Genomic DNA, 13524 nt, shown 5'->3' with positions numbered 1-13524 from the left:
GGAGAAAATGCCCAAGCTCAAAAGATCAACCAAAATAGCTTTTATAGGAAAAGAAAGCACAGTAAGGATATGCAAGCAAACCTGGCCTCTTGGGTGCCTTTTCTTGTTAGCCCAAGTATGATGGGGTTGATAAGCACCCATAGGAATTTCTGTGTCTTTAGTACCGACTAAGGATCGTTGGTTAATGTTAGCAGATCCCATTAAAACATACTCATCATAAATCTGTGGTACTTGTATGAATCTGAAATATGATGGAATCATGTTGTCAAGGAACACATATTCAGCTTCATTTAATTTAAAAAACTGTCATTATACCATCTATCTAATGATCAACTTAAAAATTGAAACAAAAACACACGGAAGTCCTAACAATTTCAAGCATAACAAAGAGCAAAAAATCAGATTGATTACTAAATTAAGCATCACCAAATTAAAGTTTACTAAACCGAACACAAAAATCTAGCAGTGTAATAATCTCACCCATAAACTGCAATACAAACCCAAAAATCTCAACAAAACACGAAAATCTATAAATCTGACAATTTAATAACACAACATAGCTAGCAGATCAAATTTCATTACTGTTCAACCAAAAACAGAGAAATCTTCAAAACTTAAAACTTAAAACTCGAAAAAGCACATATTTTTAGGGTTATTTGATTCAATTATCAAATTATGCTCGAAAAATAACATATTTTAAAGGATGTTTGATTCAATTATCAAATTAGGGTCAAAAATTCAGAGGGAAATTGGATTCAAACATAAAAAATAGTTGAGATTTCGAACCCTAAACTTACCGCATTAACAATTAAAATGAATCAATGTGGTAAGTTGAGGAAGTCAATGTTTGTAATTTATGAAACAATGGAAAAGGTCAGGAAATACCCACTTCAATCATGAATCCTGAAAGAGGAAGTATAACTAACAGTAATAGAGGGTTTGACCTCACCCCAACCCAACTGTTACAACATAATCCACCCAAAATCTCAAAGCAAACCACAAAGAACAGAAAACCCTAAATCAACGACTAACCCTAGATTGCGAAGCTATTCAATAGACTAGGAAGACCACGAAATATTTCTTACCTCGAAGCTGCTACAATGGAGTTGGAAAGCTCGGAATGCGCTTCAATGGAGGTCACAAAGCTCGACAGTATGCGCTTCAATGGAGGAGATAGCTATATATGGAGAGAAAGAGAGGAGTTGCGCGGCAATGGAGGTGAGAAAGCCCAGGGAATGCGCTTCAATGGAGGACAACTTATGCGTGAAGGAGATGGTGAGGGCAGGCGAGAACGAGAGAAGAAGATTAATTGAAGGGGAAGCAGGGGAATGAAATTGTTCGTGCTGAAGGAATTGAAGAAGACGAGTATTTCACGGTTTTTTTTTTAATTTGCGTACTTTCCCCACGGTTTGGGTTGAATCGGTGGCATATCCATTTACCCTTTTTTTTTTAAACAACACATTTACGAAAACATACATTTGCCACCGGTTTCAAAGGAACCGGTGCGAAAAGTAAATATCCGAATCCCGCCCAAATCTTTTCCCACCGGTTTTTAAGAACCGGTGGGAAAAGGAGGGGTGCCTTTTTCAATTTTTCTACTAGTGAATATTAAAGTTAAGTTGAAAAAGAAAGAAGTTCAAAGTTTGTTTGTTCACTCAAGTTTTATGATGTATATATTTATGAGTGAAAATTGTAAGTATGTTGAAAAAATAAATGTTGGATGTTTAGTGAATTTTTGGTAGAGTTGGGTTATGATTGGAGATGTTGGTCATTATTTATTTTTGACCCTGATTTATTAGGATTTGGCTCCCTTTGGCATAGCTTTACTCTCACATTTTCCCAATTTTTTCCTACCCTTTACCCTAGCCTTACATTACAAGTTTTAAAGACCTTCTGACCTTTGTGCATAGAGTTATGTGAATGTGAAATTAGTTATTTATCAATGCAAAGAATGATTTGACATATTTCGAGTCGACTACTAGATTGAGTGCTTGTTTTCTTAAACACACGATGTTGTGAGTTTGGGAGGGCATTGTTCACATTATAGGGGTTTGGTGGAGAGCGATCGGATACATCTTATATCCGCCACAAAAAGAGTGCAGAGTGCGCGAGCACTAGTCTTGAATTCCATATACACTTGTGGTTTGCTCTATTTGACGATTGTTAGGGATGATAGGTAGTCAGATGGATTTGATTGGTTGATTTTGATGCATACTTGTCGGATTTATCTTGAATCATTTGTGCCTGATTTTTATTTATTTGGGGTGAAGTATGTTTTGTCTGTTCATTGATGAGCTCTTTTCTTTGGGACAAGCAAAGGTTTGGCTTGGGGGAGTTTAATATCTTCATTTTATATAGTATTTTATCCCCGTCCTGTGATCATAGTTAGGAGTATTTTTGGTTCTTTAGAACCACTTTTATTACTAATATGCGTTTTCCAGTGTTTTCGTAGTTGTGGTATTATTTTACAGGAAATTGCAGATTTGGAGCATTTCCCCGTACTTAGTTGAGCCGCCGCGAGCATTGGAGCGGAGACGCATTACTATGATAATATTCCGAAGCCCAGGACCGCGTTAGAGAAATCAACCCGGTGATTAAGAGCTCGATGAAGAAAGGAAGAGTTCGGGCATTGGACCTAAGGAGGAAATTTTATTGGGCCAAGCATTTCCAGCCCAAAGAATTGGAGAAAATCCTTCGCCCGACCGGGCAGGGCTTCGCCCTAAGGCGCGCCCGGCCGGGCGAGGGAGAAGACTAAAGGGCGAAGCTTCGCCCGGATGCGCGCCCGACCGGGCGCGAGTAAGGAATACTGAAGGAAAAAGGCGAGCCCGGCCGGGCGGTGCCTCGCCCGACCGAGCGCATGTTTTTATTAGGATTTTTAATTATTTTATCTTTTTCTTTAATTAGGATTATTAGTTTTTTGTGGCCAAAGATTAAAAACGTCTTTGACACGGACCACCTTTTCTTTACCTTCTTCTCTCTCTCTCTCTCTACTTTTATCTCTCTCTCTACTCTCTCTCTACTTTTCTCCCTCTGCGACACTTTTAATTTATGCAATTCATTATTTCCTTTAATTTTGGTAACGCTTTCTTCCCTCTTTACTTTCAGTAATTTTATTGCTTTGATTTAATTATGTCTTGCTTTATTGCTTTGATTAGTGTAGATTTAATTATGTGTGAGTAGATTTATTTATATGGTTGTGGGGATCCATGAATAATACGAAGGGGTAAATTATTATTATTTATTATTGATGATTGGTTAATTTCCTATTGATTGATTTAATGCTATGCAATTAGATTAGGCCTGGTTTAATTGTATGAGTTATGCAATATTGATTCGAGATTCGACAGATGAGAATTGATGTTTAGGCTTAGTTTCAATAGGCATGTTTCCAAATTAATGAGATTTATTGCAAGGTATAATTGATTTTAAGTGGTGAGGGAATGACTTCAACGAGAGGGGGTGAAAGGGCAAGATAGAGGATAACATGCAGAGAGGAGGGAGAGAATATGTAGAGTACTTCAAAAGACCATTATAGTGTGCACTTTCACCAGTCCATAGGCTCCATACTTATGTTGGAAGCTTGGAATGTCGAGTGTTACATGGATACTCAAGTAAGTAGGGGTGAAAGTACGGTTTGCGGTTTGTATTATGGCCAAAACCGAATCCAATTTGAATTAATTCGGTTTTGGATTTCTCAAATCGAATCATAACCAAATTAAGATTCGGTTTGCGGTTTGTATTAAGATGAACTGAATCTTTCGTACGCGGTCTCTCTTTCTCTCAAGTGGGAAGTATCAAATAAGTAAAGATTGTGTGTTATGCAAAGAACCTTTGATTACACTATACCATGATCATCATTTTAGAGTATGATTACTCTTTTTCATAATTCTTGTCTTTTCAAACAGCATAGTGGCATTTGACATCACCTCTCAGTATCATATATTTGTTGTGTTCTAAACCTCCAAGAATCATAGTCAAGTGGTATGGTGAATTTTAAATACTATTGTAATTGTAATGGTATATTTTAAATATCATTTTAGGTTTCTAAAAAAAAATTAAAAAAAGTTTATGATGTATAATCCGACGTGGCCCGACTCAGAACATGTGCAACCTATAATTTTCGAAGCCACTATAAAAAAGAGGGAATAGAAAGACAAGGTTGAAGGATACAGAAAAGAGAGAAATAGAGGTTTCAATGCTATAGAGGAAAGAAGGGGTGAGAAACACTTAAAGAGACCATTTTTAATGTTTAATTGTGGAAAATATCTTATATTATGAACTAACAAGGACAATATTCAATATTCAGCAGCCGCAGCAGCAACAACAACAACTTATTTCAGCAGCAGCAACTTATTTCAGCAGCAGTAGCAGATTTCAGCAGCAGCAGATCATTTCAGCAGAAGCTTATTTCAGCAAAAGCAGATTATTTCAGCAGAAGCAGATTTCAGCAGCAGCAGATTTTAGCAGAAGCAGATTTCAACAGCAGTAGATTTCAGCTGAAGCAGATTTCAGCAGAAGCTTATTTTAGCAGCAGCAAATTTCAGCATAAGCAGATTATTTCACCAGAAGCAGATTTCAACAGAAGATGATTTCAGCAGAAGCAGATTATTTCAGCAGAAACAAATTATTTCAGCAGCATATTTTTGCAGAAGATTAATTCAGCAGCTTATTTCAGCAGCAACAGATTTCAGCAAAAACTTATTTTTGCAGAAGATGATTTCAGCAGTGCAGAAGCAGATTTCAGCAACAACAGCTTAATTATTTCGAAAGACTTTAGTAAACATTCTAATAAATGAATGTAAATGTACATTATGATTTCAATGTACTTATTTCGAAACAACTTCAAATATATTAGTAGAATTATGTATTTCTTAAATTTTACACATTTTTTTTACCATAAGATTAAACCTGGCCACGGGACGGGGTGGCCCGCGTGCCGCCCGACACGGCCCGCCCTTCGACGGAGCACGGCACGGCCCGATCCCTAGCCCGGCACGGCACGCCAGTCGAGATTCGTGCCACGAGCCGTGCCACGGACAGGGTTCTGGGATTCCAGGCACGGCCCGGCACGAGCACCGCCAGGGCCCGGCGTGCTGGCACGTCGGCCCAGCAGGTGGCACGAACACCCAGCCAGGCACGCCAGGCACGACGTTTGTGCCGGCCCGGCACGACCCGCGTGCCCAGACAGAAAAACGGTAATATTACTGTTTTATAACGGCTAGTTAACGGCTAGTTTTTGGGCAATTAGCTCCCCAAAAATTCTATAAATACCCACCTCCATTTCATTCCCAAATCACAATCTCTTCTTCTTATCTCTTAATCTCTTATATTCTTTAAATCTCTAATAATCCTTATTCTCTTAAATTCTCTAATTATTCTCTTAAATTCTCTAATTATTTTCCTAATATCGAAAAAAATTAAAAAGTTCATAATTGTAATTAGTGGAGCGTTGAAGCACGGTTGTAAGATCTAAACTAATCTTTAATTTATTGTTGTTTTATTGTTATTATTAGAGTCATCTTGTTTAATTATTATTGTTGTTAATTGTTATTGTTATAATTGTTGTTATTAGTTATTATTATTGTTACAATTATTGTTATTATTTATTATTGTTGTTATTGTTATTGTTATAATTGTTGTTATTAATTATTATTATTGTTAAACTTGTTGTTATTAATTATTATTATTGTTAAACTTGTTGTTATTAATTATTATTATTGTTAATCAGTTTTTATTAAAAATCTAATTGTTAATTATGGCATCGAACAACCCATCATCTAGGAGGGGGAAAGGCCGACTTGGCCGTAGTAGCAGTTCTAGGGAACCACCTAATACATCGAGCCACCAAATTCCGAGTCCAACCAATGACCCTGGTTACTTCCCCCTGGGCTATGAGCCCCAATTTAGGCACGATTGTACTTCCGGTTTTCAACCCTATAATATGTCGGGATTTCCACCACCAAACCAATTTTCACCATCAAACGAATTTCAAAATCCACAACAATTCCCACAATTCGGTCAATTCCCACCTAATTATTTTGGTGATCAACAAAACTATTATTCTAGCCAAAGTAGCCAAGAAACTACCCAAATTCCCTCCAGTTCTACCCCTTCTACTACTACTACTAACCCAAACACACATCATGAATGGTTAACCGAAAGTGAGATGGTACTTTTGAAAAACCGAAAGAGTGAGGTATGACGTCGTTTCCTCCTAAATAAACCCCACCAAACACATGCAAAATGTAAAACATGTAATGGTGTATTCTCGGCACTATCCAAATCCGGGACGGGACACTTAACTAGACACATGAGAGCTTGTGCAAAACCAGCTAGTGATCCAACCCAGCCAAAAATTTCCCAGTACCATCCACAAGGCTTCACCTACAACTATGAGAGGGATAGAGATGAACTAGGGAAAATGATAGTACACGCCGAACAACCTTTTCCTTTCTCGGAAAGTGAGCCATTTAACACCTACATTAACAAAGCACTACAACCCCAACATAAAAGAATCTCTAGGAAAACTGTTCGTTCCACCGCAATGAAAAATTTCCTAGAGTACAAAGTCCAGTTACAAGCCGAATTGAGTAACCTTAACTGTAGAGTATCTTTGACAGTAGATTCTTGGGATAGTGGTTATAAATATCACTATTTATGTGTGACTTGCCATTGGGTAGATGATCAATGGTTGTTACCAAAAAGAATAATACATTTCAAAATGCTCGAATACCCACACACCGGCATTAACATTTCTCACCATTTAATGGAAGCAATGAACGAATACAACCTTCGAAATAAAATTATGTCAATGACTTTTGACAATGCAACCTCTATGACATACACAACTAATCTTGTCAAACAAAACTAAACCGATGTAATATTAGACGGTGATGCTCTTCGTACTAGATGTGTTTGCCATGTACTTAACTTATGCGTACAGGATGGAGTTCGGGCAATTGGCCCATACTACAGCAAAATCAGAGATGCTATTATGTCTATTAATAGCTCAAACATGAGATACCAAGAATAGAAGAGTTTTCTAAAACAACAAAAGATAAGGGTAATAAAAATTAAAACCTATTGCCAACTAGGTGGAATTCCACCTATGACATGTTAACAAAGGCAATTGAGTACAAGAATCCGTTAACATTATTTTACAACCAAAAATTTCCACAAAATGCTTTGTATGATGATGATTGGTATAACTGTGAAAGATATATGCAATTTTTACAGTTATTATATAACATGCGTTTTGTTTTTCTACTGTTTACAATCCTTGTGCTCAAAACTTTCTTTCTAATGCATGTTTACTCGCCCAACTTTTCGCTGATCATCGCAATCAAAGTGATTATGATCAGTATCTTCCAGCAATGGAAACAAAGTGGCGTAAATATTATAGTGAAATTCCTTTGATTTATATTTTTGCATCCATATTAGATCCTAGGCAAAAGTATGAAAACACATTTATGTTAGTTGACATTTATTTTCAATGCATGAATCTTGACGATGATGTAGAAACGTATAAGAGTATTGTGAAGGATCAGTTTTTTGCTTTATATGGAGTCTATGAAAGAAAATATGGCACCGTTCCTCCCTCAGGCCCTTCCTAGCCATCCAAAAACGTAAGTAAGAAGGCCAAACATTTATTTTCACAAGCTACTAACTTGATATCAAGGTTTTCAGGTGATTCATCAATCAGGAGAACGCAAAGCGACGTCTCGGAGTTGCAAATGTACCTGAGTTACGACTTCACCAAAGGCATGGATGACGATGAGATAAACAGCCTCGACCTCCTTGCATGGTGGAAACAACAAAGCGGGAAGCATCCCAACTTTGGCGGCAATGGCACGAGACATTCTTGCGCTTCTGGGAGGGTTTTAGACGATACAAGAACAAGTCTAAAACCCGAAACACTAGAAATGTGCGTGTGTTTCAAAGATTGGTTGGATGCGGAAAATCGCTCACAAGACCGTTCTTACGAGGACAAGGACAACGAAGAAGGAGCCTCCGCTTCCGACCGTTCGAGTTCGGCTAGTTCCCAATCTATCCAACTAGCCGATGACCTTGAAGGCGAAGTCGAAGACGAAGACGAAGACGAGCAAGAAGAAGAAGAAGAATAGACAATTGTTGTATATTGTACGATTTTAATCATTATCAATATTATCATTTTCCAATTTTTGTTTAATACTATCATTGTACGATTTTTATCATTGTACAATTTTCTCAACTCATGTAATAATAATATGAAGTACGCATTATTCACATCCAAAGTCCAATTTGCCTTTTTTCCCCGTTTTGTTATAATTTGTAAATTCATATTAAAAAAAAAATATATACCAATTACTAATACAAAATTATATTTAATAAATCATAAACATTAAATTTTAAAGTAATAGTATAAAGTAAATATATAAATATAAACATTGAATATACAAAATTATAAAACATAAATATTCAACTTAATTTATTTTATAGTTTTATACCTTAGAATTTTATAACTTATAAGTTATAATTATAATTTTATAACTTATAAGTTATAAATTTTTATAACTTATAAATTATAATTATAATTTTATATTTTTATAAATTATATACATTATAATATAAGTTATAATGTTGTCCCTAATTAAAAATAAATAAATAAAAATAAAAATAAATAAATAAATAAAAAATTTGAAACTAACCAGCCCGCAGCCAGCCCGCCAGGCCAGCACGCAGGTCGGCACGTGGCCGGCACGGCACGAGCCCGCTAGGCACGAGGGCCGTGCCAGGCCGTGGGCTGGCCTGTGAAAATGGCCGGCACGGCGGCACGACCGGCACGGCACACCGTTGACCGTGGCCCGCCAGGCACAGCCCGCGACGGCATGGCCCGGCACGATGCCCAGGTTTACATAAGATCATTGTTTTTAAATTAAGTTTATTTCTTTACCATATTTATTAGTAATGTTTTACAACAATGGCCTTATGTAAATATCCAGTTCTGTGCTATTAAACATTACTAAGAAATAAAGTGATATCCAAGTTTGATATTTACACTGTTTTCTTAATTTTTAGCCATTTCACATTTTAAGCCAATTAGAAACGCTTAATAAAACAATGATCTTACTTAACTATTTTATTAATCATATGTTTCTTGCATAGCATTACTGATGTGAAAATGCTCTGTTTTATTCATCAATTTCTAATTTTTACTTCTATGAAAAAACACTATATTGCAGATTTGCAGTACACTTTAGATTTTCCATTTTTCAAGTTACAGCGATGGATTGATGAAGTGAGAGTTTGATGGGTGTGCTTTCAACATATTTTGGTTGGATGAATAAGTGATTCTTGAGATTGCATATTTTCACATAAAGTTTGTTAAACTATTATTTACTAATAGTTTGTCCTTTTATATTAAGTAACCTATTATGGTGCTAATGTACAAATTTTGTCTGAATTTGTATACCTTGCCTCTATTAAGGTGATTCTTGAGATTGCATATTTTCACATAAAGTTTGTTAAACTATTATTTACTTATAGTTTGTCCTTTTATATTAAGTAACCTATTATGGTGCTAATGTACAAATTTTGTCTGAATTTGTATACCTTGCCTCTATTAAGGTGATTCTTGAGATTGCATATTTTCACATAAAGTTTGTTAAACTATTATTTACTAATAGTTTGTCCTTTTATATTAAGTAACCTATTATGGTGCTAATATACAAATTTTGTCTGAATTTGTATACCTTGCCTCTATTAAGGTGATGTTGTAAAGACAATATTTGAAATGGATGGATTGTTTTTTGATGTAAATTATTTATTTTAGGAATATTATTAAAATTTTGGCAATCAAAATTCATACTACTCAAATTTAGTGGGTTCAAATTTCAAAGGTTGGATTCTAATACGGAGAATTTAATAGCCTACATAAATTTTTATATTCTTCATATTATTTTGATCAATTTGTAGAGTTGGCTTCTTATTATTTAATAATAATAATAATAATAATAATAATAATAATAATTACACCATCCTATTAGTGTAACCTCAACTGGATACATTGAATATTTTTGTTGGTTAGTATGAATTAAAACATAAATATTATGTTGTTATATTGGATGATACACATGTTATGCATTTGAAATAATTTAAGGAACTACAGATAGGGGAACGGAGAGAGGGAGATAGGATCACTTAAGAAAATTGGGGTAAATATCAGACGACGAAAGGAGTCGGAAGAACAGTGATATTTTATATCAATCAGAATATAAAATATCAAATCAATTGGTTTCTTTTCATTGTTGGAAGAAAAATGCTCAACAAAGTGTAGGAGACATATGACACTGAGTTGGCTGGAATACATTTTAATGCAGTTTTATAATAAATAGTTAGGCTATAACTAATAGGAATTTAGGAAATTACATGACTACAATATTAGTTGTTATAATATTGAATATTGTCCTTGTTAGTTCATAATATAAGATATTTGAGAAAACGCTTTTTTGTGAGTTCAAATATTGTTAGTTGTTATAAAGGGAAACTGCAAGACAACAGGGACTCTTGATACTCCAAGCAGCCAACGCCAAGTTCCAGGCACCTTCTCAACAAACACACATTTAAAAATGGTCTCTTTAAGTGTTTCTCACTTAACAGGCCTAGGTAGTGGTACTAAGTGGTGTGGCAGAAATTTTGCTTACGATGGTGAATCTTATGTATAAGGATGGTCAATCAGATGTATGAGGGTGGTTGCTCTGTTGAAGGGAAAGGAGTAGGAAGAACAGTGCTCGACAGAGTGCAGATATTCCGCTTACGATGGCGAATCTCATGTATAAGTATGGTCAATCTGATGTATGAGGGTGGTAGCCCTGTTGAAGGGAAAGGAGTCGGAAGAACAGTGCTCGACAAAGTGCAACAAACATATGATACCGAGTTAGATGCCAAACACTGTGCCTACGATGATGAAAAGCGCCTTGTTGAAGGAAAAGGTGTCGGAAGAAAAGTGGTTGACAGAGTGCAAAAAACATATGATACTGAGTTAAATGAAAAACATTTTGCCTACGATGATGAGAAGAGACTGTTCACCTATGGGACACTCTGTGAAAAGAAGTCGGAGTGCCTACGATGTTGAAAAAAGACTGTTCACCATTGGCACACTCCGTGGAAAGAATTTGGAGTTTACAGTTATTTTGAATGACGTCATTTCAGCTAGGTGAAATGTGATAAATTGTTATAATTTGTTTCGAATGATTTAAAGCAAAAAATGTAACTTATTATATATGGAGTATTATGTCATGTATAAGGATGGTCAATCTCATGTATGAGGATAGCTGCCTTGTTGAAGGGAAAGGTGTCGGAAGAAAAGTTCTCGACGAAGTGCAAGAAACATATGATACTGAGTTGGATGACAAACATTTTGCATACGATAATTGAAAGAAACTATTCACCATTGGGACACTTTGTGGAAAGACAAATTTAGGCTAAACCAGATTCGCCAAAGAAAATATGTGTCCTTATGTCTAGACACGACATTAGGATCAAAGGTTTTCGGTTTTAATCGACTTTTAACAGGCTTAGAAAGTGGTACTGAGTTGTTTGGAAATTTTTTTGCTAACAATGGCGAATCTCATGTATAAGAATGGTCAATCTCATGTATGAGGATGGCTGCCTTGTTAAAGGAAAAGGTGTCGGAAGAAAAGTGCTTGACGGAGTGTAAGAAACATATCATACAGAGTTGGATGGTAAACATTTTGCAGAGGATGAAAAAAAGAAATTGTTCACCATTGGGACTCTATGTGGAAAGACCAATTTTAGCTAAACCAGATTCGCCAAAGGAAAAATGTGTCCCTATATCTAAACACGTGGTGCCGGGGTTGCAGCCAAGGAGACTGATATTGTTCGCCCCGCCTCTTCTTCTGCTGCTGCTAAGACTTTGAAGGCCCCCGACTCTGATCCAGCAAATGCCGAAGCATAGGGACTCGGGCAGTCGTCTGCAAAATCTTGCGGGTCTACGTGCTCTTAACTGAATCAACGCCGCAACTCCTTTTTGCCTAACTCTTTTGCTTCAGCTAGCCTTGCATTGTACAAAATTTTTTCGTTTAAGTACATTTCTTCGGCAGCTGTATTTTCCGCTTGTGGGCGGCTGCCGACTCTAAAATTTCTTGCATAGTTTTATAGCATTAAGAAAATTAATATTGTACAGAATATTTACACTCAATATTCATGTAAGTACAGGCTGACTTGGAAAGTGCAAAGGAGCTGCTGAAAACCCGGATTTACACTCAAGAGCAATACAATGAGGGTTTTGAGAATGAGTTTAAGGTTGCTTGCCGCCTAGCGTTTCATGCTGAACCGAACATCAACTGGGATTTGGCTGAAGAATGGTCTATGGACCTCAACCACCCTAACATGCGGCACCCTCACCCAAATGAGCTTGCTTGCCTTGCTCGGCTAGCCGAGAAGGAGGCCTTGGAAGAAAATGATGATGAGGATGAAGAAGCTGGGCCTCAAGCTCATAAAGTTGCCAAGCCTGCCTCGTCCTCTGCTGCTGAAACTTCGAAGGCTCCTAATGCTGACACGGCAAGCGCTGATGCATAGGAACTCGGGCAGTCGTCTATAGAATACTGCGGGTCTACATGCTCTTGGTCGCTAATTGCCGCTTCTGCTCTTTTTGCCTTTTTCTTGTTTCAGCTTGCCATTTGTACAAAAACTCCTTATTAGTTTTTGTTTGAGTTTGTACTTAGTTCGGCAGCTGTGTTTCTTTTTCTTCAGTTTCTGCTCTTCAAACTTTGATTTTAATAAAGATTAATTAACATATAACTAAATTACCGTATAGATTATTTCCAACAAAAAACAAACGGGAATGAGGTACAACACACAAAGGTAAAGGTTTGAAAATTGTACGATAATGTTATTTATTTCAATAGTAATTCAAAAAGCTTCTTTTTAATAACATAATTTAAATTACATCTATCCCATATACTAACTTTAAATACAACAATCTTCTCTAAGATGACACAATACGCAAACATAATTACCGTGTAACAGAAACACCGAATACAGTAATCACTAATAATAATCACCGCCATTGGGGTGGCGCGCGCGAAGCGCGCGTCGCCACAACTAGTTAATAAAAATACCATAAATAATTCATTTCGAATTATTTAAATACTTCAAGAAATACTTATTTAAATTAAAATACGTATAAAAATACGGGGTATTACAGCACCGCCTTGCAACCTACCTTGTGACCAGCGCCGCACACTGTCGTCGTCGCCCATCATAGCCGAGTACCACTATCTCGACACCCTAAAACCCCAAAATCGAAACCCTAGATTTCGATTTTAGGGTTTTTAAATTTGGGGTTTTGGCGTGGTGGTTCAGGGGGTGGAGATGGAAGGGGGAGGGGCGATTTGGGTTCGCCGGCGCGGGGAGGGGTTCTTGGACGCCGTCGATGGGGAGGGGAGGGTTTTTCGAGGGAGAGAGGAAGGGTTTTTTCGATTGGGGAGTGGGTGGTTCAGGGGAAGCTTAGGGGCGTCGGCC

The sequence above is a fragment of the Chenopodium quinoa genome, unplaced genomic scaffold, assembly GCF_001683475.1.
Source record: "Chenopodium quinoa cultivar QQ74 unplaced genomic scaffold, ASM168347v1, whole genome shotgun sequence".
NCBI classification, from domain to species: domain Eukaryota; kingdom Viridiplantae; phylum Streptophyta; class Magnoliopsida; order Caryophyllales; family Amaranthaceae; genus Chenopodium; species Chenopodium quinoa.
Note: the sequence above shows the minus strand (reverse complement) of the source record.